This window comes from Erinaceus europaeus, chromosome 5 (assembly GCF_950295315.1).
Source record: "Erinaceus europaeus chromosome 5, mEriEur2.1, whole genome shotgun sequence".
NCBI classification, from domain to species: domain Eukaryota; kingdom Metazoa; phylum Chordata; class Mammalia; order Eulipotyphla; family Erinaceidae; genus Erinaceus; species Erinaceus europaeus.
This window is the reverse complement of record NC_080166.1, coordinates 95,186,285-95,199,163: the sequence shown is the minus strand read 5'-3', so window position 1 is coordinate 95,199,163 and position 12,879 is coordinate 95,186,285.

Here is a 12,879-nt window from a genome sequence, read left to right as displayed (position 1 = left end):
AGAGTATACTATGAAAGGAAAGGTCTCACCAGAGTAATGAAGCTGAAGGGTTGTCATTCCACACGTGAAGTCTCTGGACACATCTGAAGTGAAGCATGTTGAGGTGGCAATCGTTGTGTTGGTTAGGTTGTGATCGGCAGATGCAATATTATTTGATATGGATTGGGAGAGGCATACGGGAAAGTGGGCCCTATCCAAGGGTTCCAGGACTGGGGGAAGTAGAGGCTTTCTAGTGGAGATGTGAGGTTCCTGCTGTCTTAGGGTTCAAAAAGACAATCGATAGTTAATGTTATCACCACATTATTTGGTAATTGGGTTACTTTGAAAAGTCCTTTTGTTAGGGTTTGCTGTACTGGTTTAGATTTTTGACTGCCTCTGAATCCTTATTTTCTTCTGTGCCTTCTGGTTGTTGCCTTTTCCTTGTTTTGGCACTATGTCAAATAGAAGAATTAGCTTTCCACTGTAAAACAAAGCAAAACAAAACACTGAGGGGGCATGTAAGCAGCAGATGTTGAAGGTTCTGAAGACAGGAGAGTTTACTTCTTAGTAAAAAATAAAGTTAAATATTAGATATTCTTGATTCTAAAGTCATTCACACTCTGTTACACTTTTTGTTATTCCATTTCTTCTTTCTCCCCTTTTCTATTCTTCTTTGGCATTAAAAACCTGCCCTTAAATTCTCTGGTCATTTATAATAGAAAAGTTGAATTCTATTCATTATTATCTTGTCTTTTATTAACTCATGCCTTGTGATTCTTATCATCTGCCCTCAAAGTGAACAAAGGTATCTCCCTCTTTAAGAGAAATCATAACACTGGAATTATAAAAATATTTGTCTTGTCCCAATATAAATGGAATGATAATTTGGTAACTGAGCTTTATATATATTTATCATTTTATTTATCTTTTTAAAAGATTCATTTAATTTTATGAGAAAAGGAGAGAACAAATGAGAGAGAGATAAAAAATGACCAGAGCACTGCTTAACTCTGGCATATGGGAGTGCTAGAGATTGAACCGGGGACCCATAGGGTTTCAGGCATGCAAGTCATGTACTCTTCACTCTGTGAGATACCTCCCTGGACCCATGATCTTGAATTTTTTAAATAAATTTTTATTTATTTATATATTTACTATCTAAAGACAGAGGGAAATTGAGGAGGGAGGGGGAGATAGAGAGGGAAAGAGAGAAACACACCTATCTGCAGCGCTGCTTCACCACTTGTGACGCTTTCCCCCCTGCAGGGGGAACCATGGTTTTGAATCCAGGTCCTTCACACTAATAATGTGTGCTCTTAACCAGGTGCATCACCACCTGGCCCCACCATGATCTTGACTTAAAAAGAATATTTTATTTCATTGCATTTAGTTATCAACTATGCCAAGTGATAGAGACACAAAGGTGAAACACAGGATGGACATATTCTTTGGTATTATGGAATACTCATAAGATAGAATTAAAATGCATGGTACCCAACAAAAAGTTATCTTACCAAAAAGCAGAACGTGGGCCAGGTGGTAGTGTACCTTGTTGAGTGCATACATCACCATGCACAAGGATCCAGGTGTGAGCCCTTTCTCCCTGCACCTCCCTCTCCACCTGTAGGGGGGACACTTCACAATGAGTGAAACAGGTGTGTTGGTGTCTCTCTTTCTCTCATCCCCTCTCCTCTCAGTTTCTATCTTATCAAATAGAAAGAAAAAAATAGAAAAAGAATGGCCACCAGGAGCAGAGGATTCATAGGGTGACACTTCTTCTAGCGTTTGCCCTTCTTCCGTAGCCAGTCAACAGCGTCAGGTTGAAAGCTGTCAGGAGCTGCTTGTTGCTGGCTTTGAAAGTGACTGGGATCCATGTGGATTCAGTCGGCTAGGAAGGATTGTCAGTTTCCCCAATGAATGGGTACTCACGGGATGCACCACGGGAAGGTCGATCCAATGCATCCCAAGGGTGACACTGAGTCCCAGCAATAACACTGGTGGCAAAAAAAAAAAGAGAAAAGAAAAACAAAAATTGCATAACTCACACTGAAGAGAAAAACTAATCATTAGAATTTAGTCAGAAAATAAAGATAAAATAATGTTATTTCTTTAGACAAGGCTATTAAAAAGCATTCTAAGTGTATTCAAACAAAGAGTGAACACAAAGACTGAATGTGTTAAATAGAAACATGGCATATGTAAGACTCAAGTCAAAAGCTTAACACGGAAATACTATCTGAGATTAAATATACACTCAGTGGGTTAAATGCAAAATAGGATGCTGAAAAAGAAAAGATTAGTGAATCTGACTGAATAACAATAGTAACTATTTAAAAGGTACTACACAGAGAAAAGAGACTGCAAAAAAGTGAATAAGGCATAACTGAGTCATAACTTCAAAGCACACATTGACAGTACCCAAAGGAGAGGAGTCCAGGCAGTGGTGCACTGGGTTAAGTGACCACATTACTATGTACAAGGACCAGGACCACGTTACAGTCCCCCACTCCCAGTCTGCAGGGGAGACACTTTACAAGCGGTGATGCAGTTCCGCAGGTCTCTCTCTCTCTCTCCCTCTCTCTTTCCCCTCCTCTCTTAATTTCTCTCTGTCCTGTCAAATAAAATAGAAAGGAATTTAAAAAATAAAGAGAGAAAGAAAGAAAGGAAGGAAGAAAGAAAGAAAGAAAGAAAGAAAGAAAGAAAGAAAGAAAGAAAGAAAGAAAAAGAGAAAATGACCACCAGCAATAACCCTGGTGAGGGGAGGGAAGTACCTGAAGCAGATATGGGGGTAAAAAAAAAATACAATAATAGCCACACTTTGCCAAACTTGATAAAATGTAAAGTGTCAACTAACAGATTGAGGAAGTTGGGGCCAAGCTGTGGTGAACCCGATTAAGTACACATAATACTAAACACAAAGACACAGGTTTGAGTCCCCACCCACCCACTCCCCACCTGCAGCAGAGACGCTTCGCGAGCAGTGAAGCAGATCTGCAGGTGTCTTTCTCCCTTTCTACTTCCCCTCCCCTATCAATTTTTCTCGGTCCAATCCAATAAAATGGCGAGGGGGGAAGGGGAGAAAAAGGAAAAAAAATGGCTGCCAGGTTGCAGTGGCTCAGTAGTGCAGGCACTGAGCCAGAGCAACTGGAGGCAAAAGAGAGAAAGGAAGGAAGTAAGGAAGGAAGGAGGGAAGGAAGGAAGGAAGGAAGGAAGGAAGGAAGGAAGGAAGGAAAGGGAAGGGAAGGGAAGGGAAGGGAAGGGAAGGGAAGGGAAGGGAAGGGAAGGGAAGGGAAGGGAAGGGAAGGGAAGGGAAGGGAAGGGAAGGGACCAAATCCATTTAAAAAATATAAATATGGTGTTTATGTACACTCCTATTAATTTGTAGTCAAATAAAAATGAAAATAAAAAATGTAAATATTGTTAACTATACACCCCACAGGTTTGATCTGGGACCCATATTCAGCACAGGAGCCTATGTAGCCTTTGCATCCCTGTAGGTCTGAGCTCACATTCTGTGGTCACAGCTAGGAACATTCCAGGCTGCACTAATTTCAGGACCTATCTTCCTCGGGTAGTTGGTAGAGTATGCTGTCTTCCCTGATCCAGCTTGCTAGTCCTTTTTCCAGCTATGACACCATTTCCCCAGACAATAACCTGGGTCCACCTGCATATCATATGTCAGGCTCAGACAAAAACTAGTAAAGTCATGGGTCCTCTGGAATATACCTAAAAAAGACCTACTAGCTTTTTCCAAAACGGAGACCCCAATCTGCAATATTCATGCCTTTAGGTTCATGATTAGTAAACAATCTGTTCTGCATTATATCTTAACTGTTTTTCAGCCGCCAGGTTCCAGATGACACCATGATGCCAACACGACATCCTTGGGCAGATGACCCCACCATGTGTCTTGGAGCTCGCCTCCCCAGAGCCCTTCCCCACTAGGGAAAGAGAGAGAGACAGGCTGGGAGTATGGATCAACCTGCCAACACCCACGTTCAGTGGGGAAGCAATTACAGAAGTCAGACCTTCTACTTTCTGCACCCCACAATGATCCTGGGTCCATAGTCCCAGAGGGATAAAGAATAGGAAAGCTATCAAGGGAGATTGGATATGGAACTCTGGGGGTGGGCATTGTGTGGAAATGTACCACTCTTATCCTATAGTCTTGTAAATATTTCCATTTTATAAATAAAATTAAAAAAAATAAATTACAGTTGATGAAGTGAACCAAAGTAAAGGATTGGTGGTTGTGGGGGTGGTGGTGGTGGTGGTGGTGGTGGTGTTCAGGTCCTAGAACATTGTGGCAAAGGACCTAGGTGGGGGATTAGAGTGTTACAGGGAAAACTGAGAAATGTTATCCATGTACCAACTACTGTATTTTACTGTTGATTGTGAGCCATTATTCTTCCATATATAGGAAAAAAAATTTAAATCATGAAGAAAATTACACTATTCCTTCATCAGTCAAATTGCTTAAAATCAGCAATTAAAAGAGACTTCTATAAACAAACATAATGGAAGCAAGATATTTTCTGTAAAGAGAAGTAGTGGAGATAGCAAAAGTGAACACACCTGCAGATCTTTTACTGGCCAGTACAAAAGTCAGGAGGTGGGGGCAGATCTGCACCTCTGCACGTGGGTGCAGACCTGCCATGCCCTCCAGTCACTGTGCCTGCTTTGCAAAAGTGGGCCTGCACGTGCATTCATTGTTGGGGCTAGAAAAAATTCATGCTGGGTCTCTCGAGAAAGCCCTGCACATGGCATTTCAGATTCACACCTGGCTTTTCCCTGCAGCGTCGGTGTAACAGCAGAGAGGACCCACCAAGTTCACCGACCTTGGGTTTCAGCAGCGGACAGCCCTGCTTGCTCCAGGCAGGCTGCTCATGCAAGAAGGTTGGCAGCATCATCCCTGGTCCCCCAGAAGAGAGGCTTGGATGACCAGCTCATGGGCTTGCTCTAAACTTCTGGCTACTGGTGAAGAGTGAGCAGATGGACAGGGAGAGCCACAATGGGAGACCGTTGGACTGGGAGCCACCCAGTGTGTTAGACACAAGGCCATAGGCAGCCACTAAGGACCCGTTTTCCATGGACTGGTCACTTCTCTAAAGCCCTGGAGCTGAAAGCAGTTTCTCCTTCACCTCACCGCCATTCCATGAGATGAACAACGCCTCTTAGCACAGGTGAATGAAATTATTATTAATTTAAGTGGTTTTTTATTTTGTGACTACCTACTTTCAAGGCTTTGAATCGAAAAACAACCCCAGTATTTTACAAATTGGTAAGTAGAATATGTGATTTGGGGGGATTGGGGAGGTTCAAAATCAAATCATCTCTTTTTTGTTACTCCTTGTGGGGAAAATGTGTTCGGTATTTGTCTTTGTCACCACTTGTCATGCCTTCTGGAATATATTAATGGTGAGTATTGAGCTATCTTACATGAAATATTGTTTTTAAAAAAGCACCTGGGGACTAGGCAGTCGCGCAAGGGTTAAGTGCACATGGTACAAAAAGCAAGGACTGGTCTATGGATCCTGGTTCGAACCCCACCCCCCCACCCCCACCTGCAGGGGGTTGCTTCACAGGTGGTGAAGCTGTTCTGTAGGTGTCTATCTTTCTCTCCCCTTCTCTGTCTTCCCCTCCTTTCTCAATTTCTTTCTGTCCTATCCAATAACAATAACAACAAGGGAAACAAAAAATGGGGAAAATGACCTCCAGGAGCAGTGCAGTTACCAAGCCCCAGTAATAACCTGGAGGAAAAAAAAAAACACCTAATTTGCAGCAATAGAAAGTAGGCCATTGGTTTCCTGGGCATAGAGTTGTATTGGCAGTGTAGGTGCATGGAATTAGCAATGGTAATACAATGTGTTTTTTTTTATTTATTTTTTATTTAAGAAAGGATAAATTAACAAAACCATAGGGTAGGAGGGGTACAACTCCACACAATTCCCACCACACAATCTCCATATCTCATCCCCTCCCCTGATAGCTTTCCCATTCTCTATCCCTCTGGGAGCATGGACCCAGGGTCGTTGTGGGTAATACAATGTTTTTGTTGGTGATGGATACCTTCATTATCATGATTATGGTCATTATTTGGTGGTTGTATACCTATGTCAAAATTAACAAATTATATTCTTTAAGCATATTCAATTTATTGTATCTTAATTATATCTCCATAAAACTTCCAAAAACACACATACTATACAACCACTAAAAAAAAGACTATAATTAAAAAAATTAAAAGTGCCAAGTGTTAATGACAATGTATAGAAGCGTTAACCTTTACACGTTGTAGCCATGTAAAATGTTATAGTTGCCTTGAAAGAAAATATTTTGGCAGTTTCATAAAATGCTAAACAAATAATTATCCTTTGACTTAGTAAGTTCATTCCTCCATGTTTATCCTGGAGAAACAGAAACATTTGTCTACTAGTCATATAAGATACATCTTTGTATTCGTAATAGACAAGAGTAAAAACAATCCAGTATTGTGGTCCGGGAGGTGGCTCAGCGGATAAAGCACAGGACTCTTCAAGCATGAGGTCCTGAGTTTGATCCCTGGCAGCACATGTACCAGAGTGATATCTGGTTCTTTCTCTCCCTCTATCTTCTTCAGGAGTAACTAAATAAAAATACTTTCTTTAAAAAGGCTATTCTTAAAAAAACAAAACCAGTATTCATTTGTTGAGAAAAGATAAGCAAAATATAGCCTGCTCATACAAAATATTTCCAGCAATAAAGTATTCTTGCAAAGCAGGTGAGCCTTAAAATATACAGAAAGTGAAAAATCCAGAAGCAAAATATCAGATAGGATATCATTTGATTTATATGACATTTCTAGGAAATATGAAACTTATCAGTACAGAAAGCAGGTTAATGTTTGCCTGAGACTAGAATGTGGACTGGAAATTGACTACAAACCTATGAGATAAAACAGAAATGTTCTAAATTTGGAATGTGATGAGAATTAGGTCACTGTATAAATTTACTAAAATTCATTCCTTATATTTTTTTACATGGGTAATTTTTTTCATTTATAAAATGGAAACATTGACAAGATCATAGGATAAGAGTGATACATTTCCACACATTGCCCACCCCCCAAAGCTCCATATCTACTTCCCTTCCTTGATAGCTTCCCTATTCTTTATCCCTCTGGGAGTATGGACTCAGGATCATTGTGGGGTGCGGAATGAAAGATCTGGCTTCTGTAACTGCTTCTCCACTGAACATGTGCACATAGGCGTTGGCAGGTCCGTCTGTACTCCCAACCTGACTCTCTCTTTCCCTAGTGGGATAGGGTTCTGGAGAGGCAGGGCTTCAAGACATATTAATGGTGGGTTGTTTCATAATGGTGGGGTTGTCTGCCCAGGGAAGTAAGGTTGGCATCATGGTAGCATCTGAAACCTGGTGGCTGAAAAAGAGTTAAGATATAATGCAGGACAAATCGCTTACTAACCATGAATCTAAAGGCATGAATATTGCAGACAAAGACTGGGACATGGGTAAATTTTGTAATAGGTCAAGTTTACCTCAGAGCATGCAAAAGTAGGAAGCATCTACTGTGTGTCACATATGGGGAGGAGGGAGTAGATCAAAGTGATAATGTTATGTCACAATTGAAGAAAAGAAATGTTGAGAAAAAATGTGAGATAACTCCTTTTCTCTCCTCCCATGAAAGTGGTCTAATTGAAGTAGCTGTAAAATATCTGAGGTTCTGAGGTTCTAATCTTGGAATAAAGTTTTGTTGTTGTTGTTCCTGTTCTTAGTTCGTCAGATAAACAACTGTCACCTGCCCCTCCAACCTCCTCCCTCCCCTTTTCAGTGGAGCTATTTTCCCCCTAATTCTGAAAAAGAGGTGGTGATGCAGCTAGTCTTGCTGTGTGTCAGTGTGGAGTGGGTTTAACAGATAATGGTTGTCAAGTCCTCTGAGGTATTCAGAGAAAAAAAGCTTTAATAATTAAAATGTCCTGTTTACTACTTCTTACTGTCACCTCTTAGGGAAGAGGTGTTCATTACCTTTGCCTAGTGTAATTTCAGTTGGTCACATCAATGAGTTTGTGACATGTACACATATTGTATCTGTCAAATAGCTAAAGACAAGTTCAGTTTCTTTGGGGGGGAGGAATTATAAAGTTAGACCTTTTTCCTAGCACATGTTCTTTAATATAATTAGAAGATGGCATATTTTTTCCTCTAAACTTATCATTCTCTGAGAAGTTCTGTGTCTTCTGAGATATTTAGACCATTTGATTTTTTTAAAAAAGGTTTTATTTATTGGGCGCTGGGTGGTAGTGCACCTGGTTAAGTGCACATAGTACTAAGTGCCAGGTCCATCGTAAAGATGCAGGTTTGAGCCTCATTCCCCATGCGTAGGGGAGACCCTTTACTAGTTGTGAAGTAGGTCTGCAGGTATCTTTCTCACCCTACCTCCCCTCTCAATTCTATCAAATAAAATAGAAGAGAAAGAGAGAGAGAGAGAGAGAGAAATGGCCACCTCGAGCAATGATTTTCAGCTTGCCCCAGCGATAACCTCAGAGGTAAATATATATATAATTTATTTATTAATGAGAAAGATAGGAGGAGAGAGAGAGAACAAGGCATCACTCTGGTACATATGCTGCCTGGGGATTGAACTCAGGACCTCAGGCTTGAGAGTCCAATGTGCCACCTCCAGGGTCATGAACACTCAATTTTAAAAAGCTGTGAAACAGCACAAACACACACTTGTGCATTATTGTGATGTATTGAGAAACACGGGGAACATAATTAGATATCACGTCACACCTGTGAGAATGATTTATATCAGAAAGATTGGAAACAAGTGTTACTAAGGGTGAGGCCTGTGGAACAAAAGAACTTTAATAAGCTGTTGGTGGGAATATAAATTGGAGTAGGTTCTGTAGAAAATGGTATGGAGCTGTCTTAAAAAACTGAAAGAGAGGGAGTCGGGTGGTAGCACAGCGGCTTAAGTGCACATAGTGCCAAGCGCAAGGACCAGCTTAAGGATCCTGATTTGAGCCCCAGGTTCCCCACCTGCAGGGGAGTCCCTTCACAGGAGGTGAAGCAGGTCTGCAGGTGTCTAACTTTCTCTCCCCCTCTCTCTGTCTTTCTCTCCTCTCTCCATTTCTCTCTGTCCTATCTAACAACGACGACATCAATAACTACCAATAAAAAACAAGGGCAACAAAAGGAAAATAAATAAATAAATAAATAAAAACTGGAGAAATGAATATGACCTCACCATACCAAACCTAGGTATTTATTTAAAAGACAGTTAAAAACACTATTTCGGGAGGCCGGGTGGTAGTGCAGCGGGTTAAGCACACATAGAGCAAAGAGCAAGGACTGACATAAGGATTCTGGTTCGAGCCCCTAGCTCCCCACCTACAGGGGGATTGTCTCACAAGTGGTGAAGCAGGTCTGCAGGTATCTATCTTTCTCTCCCCCTCTTTGTCTTCCCCTCTTCTCTTGATTTCTGTCTGTCCTATCCAACAACAGTAATAACAACAATAATAATAACAGCAATGGGAAAAAAATGGGAAAAATGGCCTCGAGGAACAGTGGGTTTGTAGTGCCAGCACCAAGCCCCAGCGATAACCTTTGAGGCAAAAAAAAAAAAAAAAAAAAAGTCTTTTGAAAGAATATTTGCACCCTTTTGTTTATAGCAGTGCTACTCACAATAGCCTGAACATGGAATCAAAGGAAATGTCCATTAATGATTAACTAGATGAAGAAGTCATGGTATAAACACTCAGTAGAATATTAGTCATCTAAATGATTTTAAAAATTTTAGATTTACCCCTGAAAAAGAAAATGCTAGACTTAAAACTGGTTAATTTGGGATCATGCTTGTCTCTGGGAGAATGCCCACTGAGCTTATATGGCAACTTTTGCTGCATTTATGTCTGGAGTTCTTTGCAATTTGAGAACCTAGGGAGGGTTTCAAATAAACCTAAACTTAGGTCTAACATAGACTGTGTAGACAGCTTTAGAAGAAATAGGTCCACACATAGACACAAAGGTAAAACAGAAGAATTAAATCTCTTCTCCAAGTTAAAAAAAATAATAGTGTTGTATTACTAAGAGATGGGAGGGGTTTAATAGCATTTTTGATTAGTAATTATAGCAATCACAATTAAACCACAGTCTCATAGGTGGAAGCACCATCCAACAGTAAAGAGCTTTGCTGATTCAGGTCTTACAGCCAAGAGTGCACACGAGAGGCTTGCTAGCAGCCTGCATTTTGCCTCAAGCTGTGTAGCTATCTCAGAGCAGATATTAATTTAAGATGTTAATGCTTATGTCATCAGATGTTCTTATTTACAGACCGAGAGTCTGCTAATTTGCAGCCTGTGATTATAACCATGATTTTTATTAGCTCAATTCATGAACGCGTATCGTGCTTCCTTTCCTACTTGGCACCTCCATGGGAAGATTTGACCAGTCGTTTTCCCTAGTTTAGCTATTTCTCCTAGAAATAGTTAAAGATAAATGATGATAAACATATGTAGAGGTGGAGCAGTGAGTATGAGACAAGATTTGGAAGCCAGAGACCTTCAGTTTGAACCTTAGGATCCCTTGTGCCAGAATGATGCCATCTCCCTCCACTCTCCCTCTCCCTCCCTTTTCCTATCTTATATTAAAAAATATTACATGTATTAGAAAATAAATGTAATTTTTTTGTGAAAATTGTTTCCCATATCTGAAGAATTTTGGATGGAATTTATTCATATCTTATTCCCTTCAATACTGTTTAGTCCCACATGCCTGTCATTATGTTCATAAGACATGGGCTGATTGCTGGATGTGTCTATGGATGAAGAAAGCAGTTTCCATCTTTTGAACAGTTTATAAATTATCCAATAGCAAATTAAAAAAAATTCATTTAAAGTCTAGTGTTCAGAACAGAAGATGCAGTTTGTCATAAACATAGGATACAGAGGTTCTTAATGCCACGAGCCAACCACAATCCTGTATAATCTGCAGCATGTACGATTCCTGAATCTAATCCTTATGTAAAATAATGTGTTAGGAGAAATTGCACTTGGAGGTGTCATTCAGAATGCATCAGTGATGGAAAACATGCCCTTCTCTCACTCTCTTTGCTTTCTCCAAGGAGAGCTATGCCCACACTCCCTGGGGCCCAACTGATATTGTGCTTAACTCAGTTGCTGTTCTTTAGAGGAAAAAGACCCTATAGGAAGGTGTCTTCTCCTTGTCTGTCAGTTTTGTGTTTTTTTTTTTTTTTGAAAAAACCCAAGAGGGAAAGCTTGGCTCTTCTTCCACTGTCTCAACAAAAAGTAAAAAGCTGGCACGACCATTCAGCATATCCCAATTTTTTATATTATTTGAAATGTCTGGAAAAATGTCCTTTAGAATTGACCCTACTAAATTTAGATGGAGGCTGTTCTGTCTTCTCAGATTCCACAAGCTCAAGCTTGTTATTAAAAACCTCTTAGGTGAGAATAAGACCAGAGATCTATTGGCCTTTAGCTAAACCCCTTTTACCGAATAGGTATGACTTTAGTGGTTGAGAAGGAGATAATCTGCAGCGGCCCCTATCACCATAGTAACTGGATTTTCAAGCAGGATTGTTGAAATGGAACTTAAAAGTTACACAGAAACAGTTTTACCTTGTACTGGCTTCAAAAGGATCATGTAAAGAAATGAGAGAGATGCATGGGTAGCTCACCATTTGATCTATTATTGCTTAAAGGCACTGGGGAAGAGAGAGTCAGTGTGCACATTCATGCCACTATGTTGTAGCATTAAGACAGCGGTTCCTATCCAACTGCTGACTGGCTGTAAACAAACAACACAATGAGTAGCCCCTTTTCTCATAGCTTTGTGACAAGTTAAAACAGCTTTCATGAATATTTAAAACAGACAATAGAGTCTTTTTTATATTTTTGATTTATTATTAGTCATTTAACATTGTTTTTATAGAATTATTATGCAAATCATCACACCCTCCATCAAAGACATTATTTTCTTTTGAAAATATAAATTAGCACTTTAAAAATTGTTCAGTCTTTCCTTCTCCTTTCTTCCTCTCCTCTCCTCTCCTCTCCTCTCCTCTCCTCTCCTCTCCTCTCCTCTCCTCTCCTTTCCTCTCCTCTTTCTCCTCTCCTCTCCTCTATACATTTTCTTCTTTTTCTCCATAAGTTCTGGCTTATGGTGGTGTGGAGGATTAAACATGAGACTTCAGAGCTTCAGACATGAAAGTCCTTTACATAACCATTATGCTGTTTCTCCCACAATTTGTCCACTTTAAAAACAGTGCTCTTGTATATGTTTGTGTTTGGGTCTTTGCTTCTACAGGCCAACATTTTCAGATATAACCAGAGAGACAGAGGAAGGACAGAGGGAAAGCGAAAAAGACACAACAGAACCAAAACTTCCCCTAGTGTAGGGCAGGGAGTTGGGGGTTGGGGAGAGAAGGAGAGAATCAAACATGTGTAATAGTACCTGGCAAGGCAGGCACCCTTTTAGATGAGCGAATTAGCCCACTCAGATGGCAAATGTTTATTACATTGATTCATGTACCATGTAGTTGTTGTAGAGTATGCTTGATGTTATAGCAAAGGTACAAAACATGTAATAGGAATTTAGTGGGAAAATCAATGTCAGATTTTAAAGCTGAAAGGAAATACAGATTGTGAAGTCCTTAAATCAGAGAGTGGTTCTAAGGGAGATCTTTCACCATGTCTCTGCTTTTCAAGAGAAAAAGCAAAGTGCAATAATGATGAAACAATGTGACAAAGGTCACATAGCTTGTTAGGTGCAGAACTGAGACCAGAAAACAAATATTTTCAGTCCAGACATTAAGAGAAACATAACAAATTTTAAACTGATAGGTTCAATGTAAAGGACTAAACAAAGTGAACACGCCTG